The sequence below is a fragment of the Corylus avellana genome, chromosome 10 (genome assembly GCF_965113065.1).
Source record: "Corylus avellana chromosome 10, dhCorAvel1.hap1.2, whole genome shotgun sequence".
NCBI lineage: Eukaryota > Viridiplantae > Streptophyta > Magnoliopsida > Fagales > Betulaceae > Corylus > Corylus avellana.
In genome coordinates this window covers 7629152-7647946 of record NC_142499.1, presented here as the reverse complement: position 1 = coordinate 7647946, position 18795 = coordinate 7629152, and the positions used below count along the sequence as shown (strand labels likewise).

The 18795-nt window shown below is 36.4% G+C and overlaps 1 long non-coding RNA gene across 1 annotated transcript; it reads left to right on the top strand.

Moving 5' to 3' along the window:
* Positions 1-2679: 2679 nt before the first annotated feature.
* On the top strand, positions 2680-3734 carry LOC132161814 (uncharacterized). Its single transcript, XR_015909369.1, has 2 exons — positions 2680-3253; positions 3374-3734. It is a non-coding gene; the product is annotated as an uncharacterized LOC132161814 (long non-coding RNA).
* Positions 3735-18795: the final 15061 nt, after the last annotated feature.

The window sequence follows — 18795 nt, the reverse complement described above, 5'->3', positions numbered from 1 at the left end:
CCTAGGACAAGCATTCAACATAGATTTAACCCTTTGTTTCTCCCTCAAATACATCTTAACCAAAACAGCCTTACTAGTATTTCTAGAGATAAATGGTACATCAGCACACAAGTATTGATGTACTGCTCTTACACCATCATATTCAACATATGAAAATGGCAAATCATGCTTAATAACCGCCGCAACCAACAATTCTCTATATTTTTTAGGATCAAATTTAGAGTCACTTACCCCCAGAGATCCTGCTTTTCCAGCTAAAAGCAGTTGCCCAACATCACTACTGTTTCTCCCCCCGCAATTTTTACTATTCTTTATTAAATTTCCAGTTCCATATGAACTTCGAGCCCTATATTTATTACCACACGTCTTGCATTTTGCCCATACCTCCGGGTCATTAGGATCAGCATTAGGAACACTGTCATAATATTGCCAAACATCTGAGGTCTTCTTACGTTTCTTTCCCTTTTTCTTATTCCTCATAGAAACAGAGTCATCTCCTAGTGAATTTACTTCAACAACATCGTCGTTAATTTCAAATGACTCAAATGCATCTTGACCAATTTCTTCATTAGTCATCTACACACATAATAACTAGTTAAAGTATATGTTGTCAAGTAGTTTAATAAGATTCAATGACTATATAACAATTACTGGTCAAAAATTTGGTGCATATTAAATGGAAAGCCTTATTTTGTCATTGATGCACTTTACATCATTCAAACACTTTATCCATAGATCATCGTCTTTTAATTTGAATGTACTATATTTTAAAGACAACATCCAAAATTCCAAATGGATAAATACTAATTTTAAAAAATTAATTATAAAATGTTAGACCATTCACTCTGTCTCTCTATTATTCCAAATTTCCAAGGCTTTCAAGTTTCAACTTTAGCAATATTTCACTTTGATTATCTACACAAAATGTTTATCAAATTCTAGCCACATCTAAGCATGTTCTGAGCACTATATAATCAACAAAGTAGAGGCAGATTAATAATTTAATACTTACTAGTCTACTAGTCTCTACCCAGCCAACAAATCGTCTAAAAACAAGCATACCAGATCAATGAAATCATGCCTATAACTCTCTAGTCTCTACCCAGCCCACAAACAGTCTAAGACAACCAACAAATGCATTATACATTACACAAATCATACATTATCAGTATTTACAGTGTACACACAACAAATGCAAAAAAAAAAAAAAAAGACAACCAGTAAAATCTAAAAAAATAGTAATAATAATAAAAATCAAAGCAAGAGATAGAGAAAATCAGAGACATACCGCCATACCGGAGAGTCGAAGACAGAGTGGAGTCGGAGAGAGAGATTCGCGGTTGAGTCGGGCTAACGGAGAAAGAGTGTGACCGTGTGAGTGAAATTTTTAGATGAGAGAGGGAGATAGAGCCGAGAGGGAGAGGGACAACTGAAGAGGGAGAGAGGAAAGATAGTCCGGTCAGTGGTGACTTTGGTCGCCGGTTTGGGTGGGGGGGAGCTAGCGAGTGGCGGCTGCAAGGGCGTGAAAACCACACTTTTTAGATGAGAGAGGGTTCGAGGGAGATAGAGCTGAGAGGGAGAGCCGAGAGGGAGTGCCAGAGAGGGTTAGGATATTTAGATTTTAGGGTTATTCTTACAGTTATCGGATTGGGTTTTCTTACACGCTTGGGGGTTTTTTTTTTTAAATTCAAATAAGTTAACGGGTCTGGCGGGTCACCCGAGACCCGGCTGACCCACCAGACCCGTTAACTTAAACGTGTCTAGTGGGTCGACCCGTGGACCCACCAGACACGCTTGGGGGTTTTTACACGCTTGGGGGTTTTTTTTTTAATTCAAATAAGTTAACGGGTCTGGCGGGTCACCCGAGACCCGGCTGACCCGCCAGACCCGTTAACTTAAACGTGTCTGGTGGGTCGACCCGTGGACCCGCCGGGTCGACCCCCCAGACACGAATTTAGCCGGGTCTTAATCGGGTCTACCCGATTAAGACCCGAACTCGATAAGCCCAAACCCAATACCTGCTAACTCCGTATCGGATTCGCGGGTCGTGTCAAAATTGCTGGCCCTATACACCACCCTTCTCCTAGAGGGACCCTTCTAATAAACTTAGGAGAATCTCCACGTCAGTAGCGAATTACTCCTGGGAGGTTTAGAAGCCCTAGGAGGAAGTGTGAGAGACAAGAGCCTATAAAAGGGGCCAAGAGCCTATGTATCTAAGTTTTCCCCTACCTTTTTTAGACACCGAATTGAGCATCATAGGAGTTCCCCTATGTGAACCACCGGCCACCCTCTAACTTCTCTCCTTGTAGCTCTTCCCCTTAAGTGGCAGCATGCAGCCACTATGTGAACATATCCCAACAACCTTTTTACATAATGATTCTCTCTCATACAATCTCTTCGATCCGTTTTCTTTTCTCATATTCACATATCCTATCTCATTTTCTCAACAGAACTTCTGATATGCATCTAGAGGCTACCAAAAGTCTAGAAAAAATAAATAAAAAATAAAAATAAAAAAATCTTGCCAAATGGGGCCAGGTTGTGGAATAATCACAAAGTCATTAATTTGGCAATGAAAATAAACGCTTGGGTTGGCTGAACCGAGACACATATGAGTGGGGTTTGACGGTGACCGGCAACGACTAGAACTGGTAACTGCACCTCACGTCCTCACCTTCTACCATATAAATTCTCTTTCAATTCTTCCCCCTGCTTTCCTCCATTGCCTCCACAAACCTCTTTCTTCACCCCTCGCTTTCACAGAGCCCCCTCTTGACTTCCCTCTCATCTCTTCCCTCCCTCTTCCACCCACCCACGACCACTACGGCGATCTCCGAGATATGGTCAACGAGGATTAAGGGTCTTGTCGGCAATGGAGGATGACGATGAAGACGCATGAAGTGGATCCACGGTGGCATATTTTGACAGAAATTAAAAGACAAGAATCTGGTAGTGCAGGGCGTTATGCTAAGGTATTTTACGCTGATAACCATCGTGGTTTTGGTCTTTTTGACCGTGTCGCTTTTGGTGCTTCCACTAATCCTGCCTCCGCTTCCACCGCCACCATTGATGCTTTTATTCATCCCGGTTTTGATTATGATTGCTCTGATTTTCATGGCCTTATTACCGTCGGAATTACCAAATGTCGTGGTCGCCTCCGTTTGATCTCAGGCATTTGAATCAGCAGTTGAGTTGTCAGATACAGAAATAATGACACTGACGTATTATGACAAAGAAGATCAGTTCAAGAATGGCAAGAATCATTATTCTCTGTTTTTTTTTAAGGCAATTATGGTATTTCTTTAATTCCCTAATTGTTTTTTTTTAAGATCTTTAAATATTCTTAATTTCTGCTATTGTCATACGTTGTCAGAACAATCTTAGTTATGCTTGACGTCAAGTAAAAAGTTGAGGATCAATATGCTTGTGGTAGGAATTGAAGGAGAAGTTTGAAATATATATGATGAGATTGTGAATGTGCATGCTAGAGTTATTTTCGTTTCCTCAAGAAGGTTTCAAGTTGAAGCAACTGGCCACATCAAGAGATTTGAAGTGTTTCCCCTGCAGAGTCCCATATACTCCATGGCCAAGAGCAGCAATTGTGAAGCTAATTTTTTTTATAGATTTTATTCATTGAGCCTGAGAAATCGGCAAGGGTTGTAAATTGTAAGGTCATAAAAGGCATGACATAAAATGAAGAGATTTAGACATGAATAGGGATTATCTTGGAGCTTTGCTTAAAATTCCTCTCTCTCTCTCTCTCTGGTGTTTGGCTTTTGGATTCAATGTTTTCTTTTCTTTGAAAGGTAGCTAAGAAAATAATCGAAACCTCGTATTTTAAGAATTAGGTGATCATGAAGCTATGGGGTGAACCTTTCCCAAGACAACTTGCATGGGAAGAACAAGAAAAACAAATAACGGTAGGTATTGATCCACTTGCTTTAATTTGATCCACCAAATTAAGGTTTATGTAAATGTATGTGTCTCCTCTATGTATATATGTACTATCTATGCATATAATATATAAAAATAAATAAATAAAAGAAAAAAGAAAAAGATAAACATAGGGGATTGTTTCATGATGAGTAGAATTTGCTCCTTGCTTGTGAAAGTTTAATCTGAGGGTTGTTTTCCGGGAAAAGCTCTCTCTCTCTCATCGATCTGATATTAGTTTTTCGAAAGAAAAAATAATGAAAATTGTTTTTTTTTTTTTTCTTTTTTTTTTTTTTTTTTTTTATTGGTCTCAATGAGAGAGCTAGCGAAAAGTTAAAATTACTGTTTCCTGAGGTATAGTACGTTCCCAATTAAAAGTTATATTTTGAATAAAATCGTAAAATTCCTGTTTATCAAAAGTTAGCAACGTTAACCCACGATAAATTTTTTTTTGGAAGGAATATTAGGAATATTTATTATCTAAAAAAGATTAGTTAAAAAAAATCACACAAGAAGGAAAGATTATTCTCTTCGTACAATATCACATACACTTGATAGGGCATCCCCCAGTCAAGTAGACATAGTGACATGGATAGTAGCCAATTTTGCTAGCAAATGTGCTGCATTAATTATTGGCGTCCCTCATTACATGCTTAAAACTAGCTTGTTCCAAAGCACGTAGCTCTCTTCGGATACATTCTATAAATTGACTATTACTACTAAGACACGACTTCTATTGATAACTTGCATGGAGTCACCTTCAAAAATAATATTGTCGAAACTCAATTCCTTGCAAAAAATAATAGCATACACTGCTGCTAGAGCTTCGGCCGAAGTTGCCTCAGTGTGAATAGCAAGAGACAAACTCCGTGCAGCAAGAAATTTACTATATGAATCTCGGGCTATAATTCACAATCCCACACGTCCTTCCTCCGAATTGAGCCCAACGTTCCAATTCATCTTAATCATATTGCGTGGTGGAGGTTTCCATACTTCAGCAACCCGCAAGAAATTGAATTGACATTCATGGGGAAAAAATAAATAATAATAATGGCCAATATGTATGAATTAAATGGAGCAAATAGGTGATGATCCACACTATTTAGATTCAACAACAATTTCATAAATTCACATCATTTAGTTGAATTGAATATCTGAAAGTCAATGGCCTGATCTATATACGTGTATCATGCACAAAGAACAGTACTGCTGCACTGTTAAAGGACTGCCACGTATATAAATGTAATTTTACAAAGGATTTGTTGTGTGAATCTTACAAATTTAATAATTAAATTTTAATTTTTAATTTTTTTTGTTAAGAAAATGACCCAAATATACTTAAATAATATACTTAAATAACATGTCTCGAAAGCATAATCCAGTTTGTAAGGAACTTATAGACAGATGGCTACTCAACCAACTGGCCAAATTTTGAACAAAACAACAACAAAAAAGAAAACCAAAAAAACAAGGTCAAATATAGCTGCCTTAAAAAAAATAAAAAAATTAAAAAAAAAAATAGCTGCCTTAGGTACTCAAAGCCGAATCATGTTAAAGTTTGCCGAGGATTGGTAGGTTTGGTCAAAAGGAAAATTTTGTGTTTACAAGAAAGGAAACATGAAAGTCGTAATTGACACAATAATAGAGAGGGAATTATTATTTCTGAGATTTTATTACTTTTAGCCCATTCAATCTCATAAATATTTTTGTTCGGAAACAGCACCATCCTCATAAATACTTGGAAAATTTCACTTAATTTTTATCCTTTTTAGTTTTTACAATTACCTTTTCAAACTTCAAAAACTCATGTGTTTATAATTTGGAGGTAGCATTAAATTCGAAGATAATAAGGTGAAATGAACTTTATATTCTTGTAAAATTTATAAAATTACAAAATGACATTAATTAATTATTTTTTAAAGAAAAAAATAGGGGTATTTTAAGAATTTAGAAGGACTCTATTAAGATTTGACCGAATTGGTGACACTGCAAATGTTTTGAAATAAGATGTACTAAATTGAGAGTTTTTAAACTTGATAAGAATAATTGCAAAAACAATAAAAGTTTAAGATGATTAAGCAAAATTTTCTCTAAATATTTTATTATCTAAATGGTATAGAGTGAATGACTCATGATAAGACTTCTTGAAAAAAGGATTAGAAGAGAGTATCATACATTCCTACCTTTTCTGCAAAACTCGATTCCTCTACAAAATTTTGCTCCTATTATAAATTTCTTAATGTTTAATATATATTTCCAGTTGTGTTTATGTCGGCGTGAGTGAGTGATCAGATAGAGACAGACACACCGACACCTCCCATGCATGTAGAAAAGACTATTCTACAACTGTTTATGTATATATAGTCGCAAACCGTGCACGAGGTGAGGGAATCCAAGCAACAACTACATCATCAGTGCCATCCTCTTCCCATGTTAACCCACTTGCCTTCTGTCTGTGCAAAGTAGGAACATAGAAACACGAGGACACAAAATCCACCGCCACTTTTCCTCAAAAACATCATACGCGACTGATTTAAGTTCGGTTTGGGTTAACCATGCATTTCAAAGGGAGCAATTTGAAAATGCAACTTTTAAAAATGCAGTTAAGAGTTTTTGATAAAATTATAGTTTTAACTTTTAAAATCTTTCTTTTTTAGAAACACCTTTTTTAAAAAATTAAAAAGGGCAAGATTAACTGTGGCTCAGTACCTTACAAAAAAAAAAAAAAAAAAAAAACCTTTGTTGACACCTTTGCTAGTGTCGTTTTGTAACATGCGTCATTTTAATGTTCAAACGACACCACTTTATAAGAGGTGTCGTTTGAACCATGCAACGACGCTAGAGATTATGTCATTGTTTCAACAGTGAATGAAGTCAGCCAATGACGTCGTTTATTGTTGAGATGATGTCCTTCACTGGGCATGACCATGGCAGCACTTAGGGGTGTAAACGAGTCGAACCTGAGCGAGCTTCCCATATTCAGGCTTGGCTCATTTAAATTTTACTCGAGCTCAATAATGAGTCAAAAAATCGAGCTCGAGCTCATAATAAGTCGAGCCAGCTCGCAAGCAGGCTCTTATATTTATTTATTTTTTTTATAAATTTAAACTTCAAATACTCTTAAATGGCTCGAGAAGCCAACTTACATATGAGCATTTGCTTAGCCTCACTAGCCGAGTATGAAGCTTGAATCAATACAGTAAGGCACTTAATTTCGAAGAAAGAGGATATGCATCCTCTTATAGATAAGCAAACTTGGGAATTAGTGTTTTCTTAGCAATGTAGGACAAGTTAACAGGTTATATTCAGACTGTAATGGGACAACGTCCCCTACAAAAAAATAATTTTTCAACGTCTCTCTCAATCTCCCTTACCAGTCACAGCGCATCTTTCACCCCAACTCTCATTTCCCACTCGCTCACTCTCGCTCACCAAATTTTTGTTAAAAAAATTATATACATATATTTGTTATATATGTGTATAATATATCTATAAATAAATTAAAATAAGTTATATAGTATAGTTGTTATAATTGAATAATATTGACTATATATTGTTATTTGTTACTTAATAAAAAATATACTAGTCGAGCCTAATAAGCGAGTCGAGACTTATACGAGCTTGCTCACGAGCCCAACTGAGCTTGTTTCATTTAATATTCGAGCCAGGATTTGTATTCACGAACAACCTCATTTAATAATCGAGCCGAGCTTATACGAGCAAATCTCGAGCTCACTCGCAAACACTCCTAGTAGCATTTGCTCGCTGGAAACTATTGAATAGGGTCATTAATGGTAGAAACTGCATGCACTCCCTCAAGACCAATTGAGTTATAGTTTGGGTCAGCCTCATCAGGCACAAAGACATCTGTAATTTCCAAGACAGTTAATACTAATGATACTTTAAAAAATAAAAAAATTAAAAATAAAATAAAAAAATAAAAACCTCCTTACCTGCCATTCAAAAAAGCTAATTTTATATGTTTTAAAATACATTTCCAAACAATATATTTTTTACAATTTAATTTAAAACCACATTTTTAATTTACAAAATCCCAATGCTAAATGGACTCTCAGTAGATTTATCTTCTGTGCCAATCCCTTAAAGGTTAGATTGACATTGAATTTGAAATGGCCTAATTTCTCTCACATTAAATACATTAATATGTTTTGAGCACCAATTTATCTCATACGGGGTCCACTTGCCACGTTACACACGTTTGTTTGACAGGGGAAAAGAAGGTTTGATTGGTTTTAAATGTGTAGCTTTTAGCATCGTTATCGTTATTATCCTTTTATTTGTTTTTTCTCAAGACTCAAGGTACAGTTGCTTTTTGATTAAATGTGTTGTTAAAACAACAGGTTGAAATTTTGAGTGGTGCATGCATTTCTTTCTACTTAATAACAATTTAATTTTTTTTTTTTTTTTGCCTTTAATTAGTACTATTCGTTACATGTTTAATGTGAAAAATTATAATGAAACAAGCAGAACCTCATATTGGAAAAAAAAAAAACATCCACATGTTCTAATCGATGTAGGATTTAATTTTAAGAAACATAAATAATACAAAATCTAGACAAAAAAAAAAAAAAAAAACACCCTAGAGGGACCGCTAAAATAAGGTTGTAATGACAATAAAATGTTTACATGACATTTGGTTCATGGAATTAGTCCTCCATTCTTGGAGAGACCAAAGAGTGACTTATAGCATGAGTCATCTATTTAATATTCTCCTGAGCATCAACATTCCTTAGAATTTGAATTCACAAGAGTGTGAGTATTCTCAAGTTAGACTAGGGCGGACAGCTATGGGTGAAAGGGGTTAGTCAAATTCACTAACAGCTTCTGCTAACCGCCTAAGCGGTTAACCACTTAACGCCCAGTTAATGGTTAATAAATTTAATAACTGCTAACCTTTTTAAAAAAAAATAAAATAAAATAAAACTAAAAAATTAAAATTAAAACGACGTTGTTTCTATGGTAAAACGACAATACTCTACTACTTATGACATCTTTTTTAGATTTTTATATATTTAAACACAAAAATAATATTGTTTCGTATGTGTATATATTTAGGCGATTAACAGTTAGTAGTTTTGAAAAAATCTAAAACTACTAACCGTAACCGGCTAGACGATTAAGGGTTATCCGCCCGACTTTTCACCCTTAATGGGCAGCTACAAGGTAATCAATAAATTCTTCTTTTCCTCAAGTATTTTTATAATTGGATACAATGGTAAATATGGATCGAGCCCAGTCATTTATCACTTTTCGTTTGTCTTTGAAAGTGATATCTGTAAGATCAAGATTGGTTCGGCTTTGGGCAACCGCCCGTTTTTTCATATTATATCTTCTCTTATATGAAGGAATAGGGCCCCCTCTTTCACTCTACTATCTTCTCCAGTAGTAATATTTCTAGTATTGGAATATTTGAATTCACTAGTTTCCTATATTCCGAATTTTTCCTTCTTTTTTTTTCATTTTTACTATCGTTTTCACTGACTTGCGTCAAATCAGGGACAGGAGCAAAATCAAGCAGCGCACAAGGATTATATCAATAAATGACATAGAACGTTCTAAATCCAATTCTTCCTAAAACAACCTCTAGTCCCAAGACTTACGATAATCACCAACCAAACAAGGAAGAAAATCTCTAAAAGAACTATTACCAACCTCTGTTTTTCCTTCATTCTGTGGATGGTAAGCACTACTGACATCAAGCTTGGTATTTCACAGAGTATCCCGAGGAAAAACAACGGTCATTGGAAAACCATAAAGACAGTCAACCTTGCAAAAATACAGTTGAGTCACAATAAAACCTAGTGATGAAAATCATAAGCTCTAGTATATATTATTAATGATCATATGTAAAAAGTCTTATAAAAGAAAAAAATTATTCAGTTTTTCGCTGCGTTGATTAAGGTAATAGCAATAATGTCATGTGGTAAAACAGAAGATATTTTCACTTCTTTTTTTAAAGGAAAACATTTCATTATTCATTCATTGATAAAGTGTGCGAGTAAGAGCTCTTACAAAAGAGCAAAAAGCTCTAAAGCAAATTATAGCCGAAGCTAAAGTTACAATCAACCAATCAAGTCCAATAAAAAACCACACCATCCGCTAACCCATGACTATTCAACAGGTTTAACCACAGATCTGCACCAAACAGACACAAACCAATGCATAGGTAGCGCTTATTCCTCGGCTCTAAAAGCAACAAACCCCCAAGCTGAAACTCATCATCTTCAACCTGAAAGCCAAGATATCGTTCACATCAACAATCCAAGGGTCTGGACCAAAGCAAATATCCCACAGAAACATCAAGATACAAACGGGCAGAACAAAGAGAGAGGACAAAGCCTTATTACAAGCAAAAAATAGGAAAAACGTATAGGAAAGTAAAGAACAAATACAAGAAAAAACGGAAATACAACAAAAAGAAGCCAAAAATACAGGGAAAAACAACAGGAAAAGCACACAATGCGGATGACAGCAGCCGGAAGGAAGACGATCGTGTGTTCGCCGGAAACCGACGCGGAAGGTGGCGTTGGAAGCTCATCGCAGGAGGATGCGTGAAAAAACCCGACAGCAGATGGCAAGTAGCGAAGCAGGTGCAAAGGAGATTAGCAGCGCACTCAAAGCACAAGGGGGAGAGTTTGAGTGAATCCCCATGAGCGGCACCTACAAAGTGTGCTAAACAAGCAAAAAAACAAACACAACAAGAAAAAAAGGCAAATAATAGGCAAAAACAGGAAAGGGAAAAAACCACAAAACAGAACAGAAACAAACCACAGCCGAAGTGATGGATCCGAATCAAAAGGTGGGATGGACACAGACGGATCCGGAGACCAGCATGGCGGGGCACACGTCTAGGGGATCAGGCGAAGGATGGAGATAGAGCAAAGACAAAATAATCCAAAGCCAAACTCGACCCAGAAAAGACGCGGTAGAGATTGAAGGCTGTGGGAAAAGGCGGCACGGTGGAGAACGGCAAGGGGGGCACAATGGCAAAAGGAGAAGGGCAAATGCCAGAGAACCAGACAAAAAAGAGAAAGGGGCGGAAGAGATGGAGGAAAAACCGCACAAGCCGAAGGGAGAGCGAGAAAGCAACGGAGTTAGGGACATCAAGTAAATAGGTTAGCTCCGAAGAGAGCAATAGGAGGAGGGAGGCAACCAACGGCCATCCCCCCTCCCCAAACCAGGGTTTACCCTACCTGTGTGGTGCTCTGGGAAGAGAGCTAAGGTTTCCAAGGGGAAAAGCAGCATGGTTTCAAAATAATTTGGCTCTCAGGATGTAACGTCGCCAAATCTGGCATTGACTAGTCTGGTAGGGTTACTTGTAATTACCCTAATATAGCTAACTGGTAGCACTAAGTGTAATGCCCAGTGAATCAATTAACTGGTAGTTGACTCCATGGTTCACCTCCCAACCTTATCCCTCACAAGACAAGACTAAGGAATCTTAACCTCTCCGAAACGAGAGAATTCTGTTGAAGACTTTAAATTACAGGAATAGAAAGCAATAACTAAATACCACAATTATAATCACCAAAGTAAATATAAACATCATCACATAAATAGATCTTCAAATGTAGTGGTCAACAGACCCGTCATAAAAAATATATATATATATTACAGACCAAAAGATAATTGTCTAGAAATAAGATAACAAGATCAACGCTTAATCTTGAGTACTGCTAACATGATGACAATCTCAATCATCTCCGTCTGTATGGTTCCTCCATCATCCCACATGGACTTTAGCCATACCGAATCTCTATCTTAAAAAATGACCTAAATCAGGTCCTGAACAACCACCATGATTCGGTCTGAAGGCATCCTCTTCAACGCTAGCTAAACCACGCAATTTTACATAATGGAAGGGGAAAAAATAAAGGAATAAGTCCAAAGACTTAGTGAGTAATAATGCGCACAATACCCATGTCATTTAGTGATGAACTCTGTTTGGTAAAATATGCAACATTTTAGGAATGACAGTTATCCATGAATGCAATATATATATAGTACATGCTATAATCATGAGAATCAGTGATAGTTTAAGAGTATGGTCTACTCGAAATATTACCCATTCTCAGAAGGGTTGGCGTTGTCCCAAGGGACCTGTAATACAATACCGGTGCCCCGACCATTATACGCTACCGTCCATAACACTAGTAGCTCAACCAAGTCCGACCTCAGGTGGCCCACGGTACTAATAATGTACATCCTTTAGTGACCGCGCCGGTCACGAAACAACTATTGGATCCAAGGCCATATAACACACATATTTAATTATAAAGTTAACATGTATAGTAAGCTCATGGCCATTATCCCGCACGTACCGATGTACAATGTCATGCAATGCAATTAGTCTTGCCCGTATTTTATATGCATGCTTTTACAAGTCTCATTGTCATTATCTTGTTAAATAGCACATTTTCGCTAATAATAGAGTTCATGGTGCAGCAAAGTATATATCATGAGAGTTGTAAATATGCATATTTAGTAAATAAAATAGTCATGCAATGCGGGAAAAAAAAATGGTGAGGATTATGTGAGTTAGAACTCACTAGGTTCGAACAAATCCTCCGAAAAGTCTTCCAAGGGGTCCTAGTTCTCCAAATCTGTGAAAAACCTAACATTAGCCCTAAGTTCAACTAAAATGAACCTAGAACATGAAAACAGTGGTCGTAGGTTGCTTGGCCAAAATGGCATTCTGTTGAACGTCTCTGGTCGAGCGCTTGTCCCCTAGGGGCGAGCATTCGGCTAGTGAGGTTCAAGTAGAACCTCATTTGGTCCAAATGTTTCCCGAGCCTCCTCCACTGGTCCTAAGCCTACAAAAGGGTTTCTAACACTTCCTAACTCAAAATAGCGTCTCAATGCGTAAAGAAATATAGCCAACAACAATGAAACGCTAACTCATGCTTAAACCAAGATTAAGGGTGACAACAGAACTAGAAGCACAAAACTACCAACTATGCTAACTATGAAAAATGCTTAAACAACATAACAACTAAGTAAGAAATAAGCTAAGCTTAGAAGATTACCTCCATGAAGCAAAACTTCCAAAAAATCTCTCCTTCTACTCCAAGAACTTACAAAACTCATAAAATCACTCAAGCAATGGTTCTAGAAATAATAACCTGATCAAACCTAGCGCCATTCATGAAGATTTATGTCTTAGACAAATCCTTAGTGGCAACCTTACCACTATTCTCTTCCAAAAAGAGGTTCCCTCAAGGATGTAATAACCGCGTAAGTTTAAAGACTTAGTACGCCTCACAGTTGGGTATGACATAAGCCAGTTATTATTGAATAGGAATAAACATGTTGTTTGACAACGATTTGAAAGAGGTATTGTCTATGTTAATACACAATAAGAATATTGTTTTGTAGAAAGAAGGAGGTGTACTTCCAGCGGTAATCGCCTAAAGTTTTAATGCAGGAAACTAATACTTTATTAGGTCATAACTATCATATATGGTCTATCGAAAATATTACCCATTCTCAGCAGAGTTGGCATTGTCCCAAGGTATCTGTAATACAATGTCGGTGCCCCTACCATTGTATGCTACCGTCCATAACACTAACAGCCCGACCAAGTCTGATCCCGGGTAGCCCACGCTACTAATGATGTATGTCATGTAATGACCTACCAATAAAGGCTGCACAGGTCACAAAATAACCATTGAATCCAATGCTCATTTATCACATCCACACACACATTTGACCATAGAATCAAGTTCATATAATAAGCTCATGATTGTTATACCGCACATACCTGTATACTATGTAATAGGATGCATCTTATCAACCAATTATTAAGACAGTTATCAAGTTATGCAAAATAGGCATGCTCATATCATATGATTGGTCAGTCAAGTGACATATCGCACGTTTTTAAGGAAAGCGGTCATAAGTGTTTATTTACCTCGTACCCTCGCTTGATTCCTTCGACATCACAAATCACTGCTATAACGAAATACGACACATCGTTATATGCAATACTAGAGAACTCCTCGAGTAACACAATAAGTTCTATCTAACGAAAGAGGCCATCGAAAACCTAAGCTCGCATATTTGGGTTACTGGGCATACATCCTGCTCTCTGGGTGAACTTTTGGCCTTGTGGGCGAATGTTTGGCCAAAGAGTGAAAACTCTCGGCTAGAAGCCCAACCATGGTTTTATGCTTCTAGGGTATGGTATATCTCATCCTAGGCTCCTAATGGACACATATAACGTAACAAACCATCCTAACATGCAAACTTAAGAAATCAAAAGTGAGTTAAAAGCTCTTTAAAACATTCTTGCTCTTTTTTAAGGAAATAGGTACAAGAATTTGTCAAGGCATCTTTGAAACTTTGTAATACATAAGAAAACAGCAAGAACAACATGAAGGCTATGGAAATGGACAAGAAAATACCTTGATAATGGCAAAATCCACAAGGGCCTCCTCCTTCTCCTTCAAAGTCACTCCTCACTCCAAGATTAGGGTTTTCTGGTGTAAGGAGTGGCTGAAGGTCAAATGAGGGCTTAATATGGAGCTTGGGGGGTGCTCTTCTCTGAAAATGTGGAGAATGGGTTAAAATTACTTTTTAAAGTGTCAGCGAACGTTTAGGTACTTTGGGGGCGAACGTTCCAATGCTGTTTACATAGTAGATCAAAGGGTTCAAGCATATGTTTAGGTATTACTCAATCACCCAAAGACTAGTCAACGAATGCTCATGGTGTTCCCCTTAGCAAATGCCCGCACTAAGGTTAAAAGAGAACGTTCGGGTGGTCCCCCTAGCGAACGTTCGGGCAAAGAGTAAGAGTCTTGGTATTGTTTTGGGAAACCTCAAGGGATTAGGGTTACTCATAAGAAGCTTAGGTTTTTTGGGTTATAAATTCGTGTTTTACGAAAATGTTTTGTTACTTTTTAATAAATCATTAGTCTTTTAAAACCAATGATTTGTTGGGGTATTACACAGGACCCTAAGATTTACCAAATTAGAGTCTAAGTCTCTAATATTTAGGTCACATATTGGATTTTCTACCAAAGCATTTGCATGATTTCTCGGCCTCCAAGGGTCAGGTGAAAAGAAGAGACAAGAGCTCAATATTGTTTATGAAAATCAATCCCAAAGGAATAAACTCTCTTTCAACCCTCCTTCTCCAGGTAAAATCTACAAATTTTGCAACCTCATTATTTTCTTTTTGTAATCCTATATTAAAGGAAAATTACAGTTTACCCCCCCTCCCCCCGAAGTTGTGCACTTTTTTTATTCTACCTCTAATATTTAAAAATTAACAATTTATCCCCATGATTTTTTATTATTATTATTATTATTTTTTTGGCAATGTGGGCATTCCGTTTATAGATTGTCTTTTTGGACAATAGGCTGGTCACATGCGGCGGATGTTGCCTTTGAGCACCAAATATGCCAAAATTTCCCCTACTTCACCCCTCATTTTCCAAAAATGTCCTTATGCTTTTTTCAAGTTATATATATATATATATATATATATATATTCTAATTGTGGGTGGCCGGTAGCCACCCCATGGGCATTTGGTGGTGGCTGGCCACCCCCATTCTGGCCATTCAACCACCCCCATTTGGGCCAAGCGACCACAAAATGGCAACTTTCTAAGTTTTAAAAATTTTCTTTTGAAAAACAAGGGCATTTTAGACTTTTCATTTCCTAAAAAATTGCGTGAGACGCAAGTGTATTCCAAACGGTCAAAAACTCACACACATTGTATTATTTTACGATTGTGTTGTTGTGCTTATTGTAATCAAGGTGAACTTTTCATGATTTTGTACCAAGAGCATAACTGGGTTTTGTTGAAGCCCTAAGGACATTCAGTGTATGCTAACAAGTAAACCAAACATAGGAATTTCATATGGCTGAAATTTTTTATTTTTTTAAACGAAAATTTTTATTTAAAAACAAAATAAAATTTTTTATAAAAAAAAAAAACGAAATTTTCAATTTTTATAAGAAAGAAAATCTTTTTTTTTTTAATTTTTTCTTAATTTTGCCACCCCTTGATTTTTTTTATTTTTTATTTTATTTTTTGGGTTTAGGTTTTTTTCTAGAAGATGTATTGTAGTATTTTTTGTTTTTATTTTATTAATGATAGTTTGTCATTGGGAGAACATTGACAATGTTTTGGTAGTTTGGGGCCGGAGGACATTGTTACAATTGAAAGTTTAGGTGAAACATTATCAATTAGGTAGTAATTTGAGTGGAGTATGTGAACTTTCCTCTAAATCTTATGTCAATTACAACATGCGGTTGTTAATGCAACATGGTTTTGAGCTATTAGCTGCCCTAGCTAGTCCATCTTGAAACCATGACTTGTTTAGGGTGTTAACTTTATCCTTGTTTCCATTTGTACAATAGATGTCTTCCATTTTCGGGTATTAAATTGTTATTAGGTAGAGAGAAATGCATGCACCATTCTAGAAAAACAACTTGTTTTAAATTTAATCAAAAAGCAACCGTTGAAAAAAAAAAAAAAAATTCAAAGGATAACGATGATAAAAGCTACAAATTAAAAACCAATCTAACCTTCTTTTCCCAAGTCAATCAATTTAAAGTGTGTATCTCGCAAGTGGCCGGACCCAGTATTAGAGAAAAGTGGTGTGGGGCCATTATTGCTCAAAACATATTAATTTAATACGAGAGAAATTGGGCCATTACAAATTTAATATCGATCCAACCATATAGGATTGGAGCACAGAAGAAGATATTTTAAGGAAAGAGGGTGGTGGATTTTGTGTTCTTTTGTTTCTATGTTCCTCGTTTGCAGAGACAGAATGCAGGTGGGTTTAATGGGAAGAAGATGGCACTCATGAATTTGTTGCTTGGATTACCTTATGCACCGTTTGGGAATAAAGAAGTTTATCATCAATTGAAAATAAATTGTTTTTCTATATTTTGAACAAATGGTGTGCTTCGGTCAATATGTACATTGTACCAAATGATCGAGTTGAATGCAAATCTACCGCACTGAATGATAGGAACTGATATATTAATGTCAACCTCTATAGCTTGCATTCACTTCATCTTGCTCATGTTGTTGTCAGTGCCATATTAGCATGTTTGTCACATCACATTAAAATAATAATTTTTAAATTTTATTTATAAAATAAAATAAATAGAATCTCTTAGGAAACTACCCTTTCGAACTCCAAGGTGAGGGGGAACCGGATCCTCGGACTAGAGAGTATCCAGTTCATGACTAGGATTTCTTTAAAAAAATACTAGGGCTACAAATGAGACACACGTCCTCATAATAAAAAAATAATAAAATATTATTTAAAGTTAAATAAAATGATAATAAAAAAGGAATAGGGTGACTGGCCACCCACAAAGGGTGACCGGCCATCCCATAATTGGTAGGGGTGGAGCCACTCCCAATGGCCAGCCAGAGAGTGGCCGAACCACCCCAGGCTGAGCCACCCCTAAGGCTCTGGGGGGTGGTTCGGCCACTCCCAACTTGCAAAAATGGGGGTGGCCGAACCACCCCCAAGAGCCTTAGGGGTGGCTCGGCCAAGCCCTGGCCACCCCCAATGGCCAATCCTATATATATATATATATATATATATATATATATATTATTTGGCCTTTGGAGGTGGCCAAGCATGGGGTGGCTTGCCCAAAATGGGGTGGCCGGCCACCCCATTCTTTTTTTGTTTTTAATTATTTTATTTATTTTTAACCTTGAATAATACTTCTTTTTTATTATTATTATTATAAGTGCATGTATCTCATTTACGGCCCTAGCCATGAACTCGATACTCACCAATCCATTATGAACTAAAGAGGATCTGGATCCAGGTGAAGGTGGCCATCGGTAGCAATGTCCCCAAGGGGTTCTTATTTACATTTTAAGATTGTTTTTTAATAAAACTAAAAAATATTATTATTTTAATGTGATACGGCAAAAATGCTAACGTGTCAATAACCGACAATGCAAATTTGGCAAGAATATCCATCGAACGACCCATTTCTAATTCACGAGAAACTTATGTCGTGAAACTCAAATAAAAAATAATGAATAAGAAATTTAAAAACGTGCTTTGACTGCCAGATTTTTCTTAGATTTACCCAAAATAAAGATTAAACTTATAATTTTTTATAAGATTTGGACCAACTATACTATATATCTCCATTTAATTCAAATATCCCATATGTCATGCCTTAATTATTGAGAGAGATTATTGAATTAAGTTTTTGGAACTATTAATGATTTAACATAGTATTATATTGAAATAATGGTTTTAAGGTAGAACTTTAAGTTGATACCTTATCTCTCACTTTAAATAAATATTTCACATACATGTAGGACTCACACATGAGGAAAAGTGCAAGAATATTGATTAAAATAATATCATTTGTTACCATCTTGAATCTTGAGTCCAAATTATGCGTCTACAATTTATCTCTCATTTTAAATAAATATTTTATATGTTACCCGTAAGAGAAAGAAATTCATATTCTATCAATTTTCATGTTTTTGAGTAGGGGTGCAAAGGCGGTTACGGTTAGCGGTTAGTGGCAATAACCGCTAACCGTAACCGCCCTAGCGGTTAGTAAATTTCACTAACCGTAACCGCTAACCGCCTAGCGGTTAACGGTTAGCGGTTAGTGGCCGGTTAGCGGTTAGTGAAATAGATAACCGCCCGCTAACGGCTTTTTTAAAATTGGGCTTTTTTTTTGGGCTTTTTTTTACCCTCATTTTTTTTTCTTGTATTTTTAATATCTTCTTGGGCCCAATTACTATAAATATTTGAATTGTCATTGGATCATATGATTAAGTATTGATCTTATAAACTTACAAACAAACAAAAATACTTCAATTGTAGTTATAA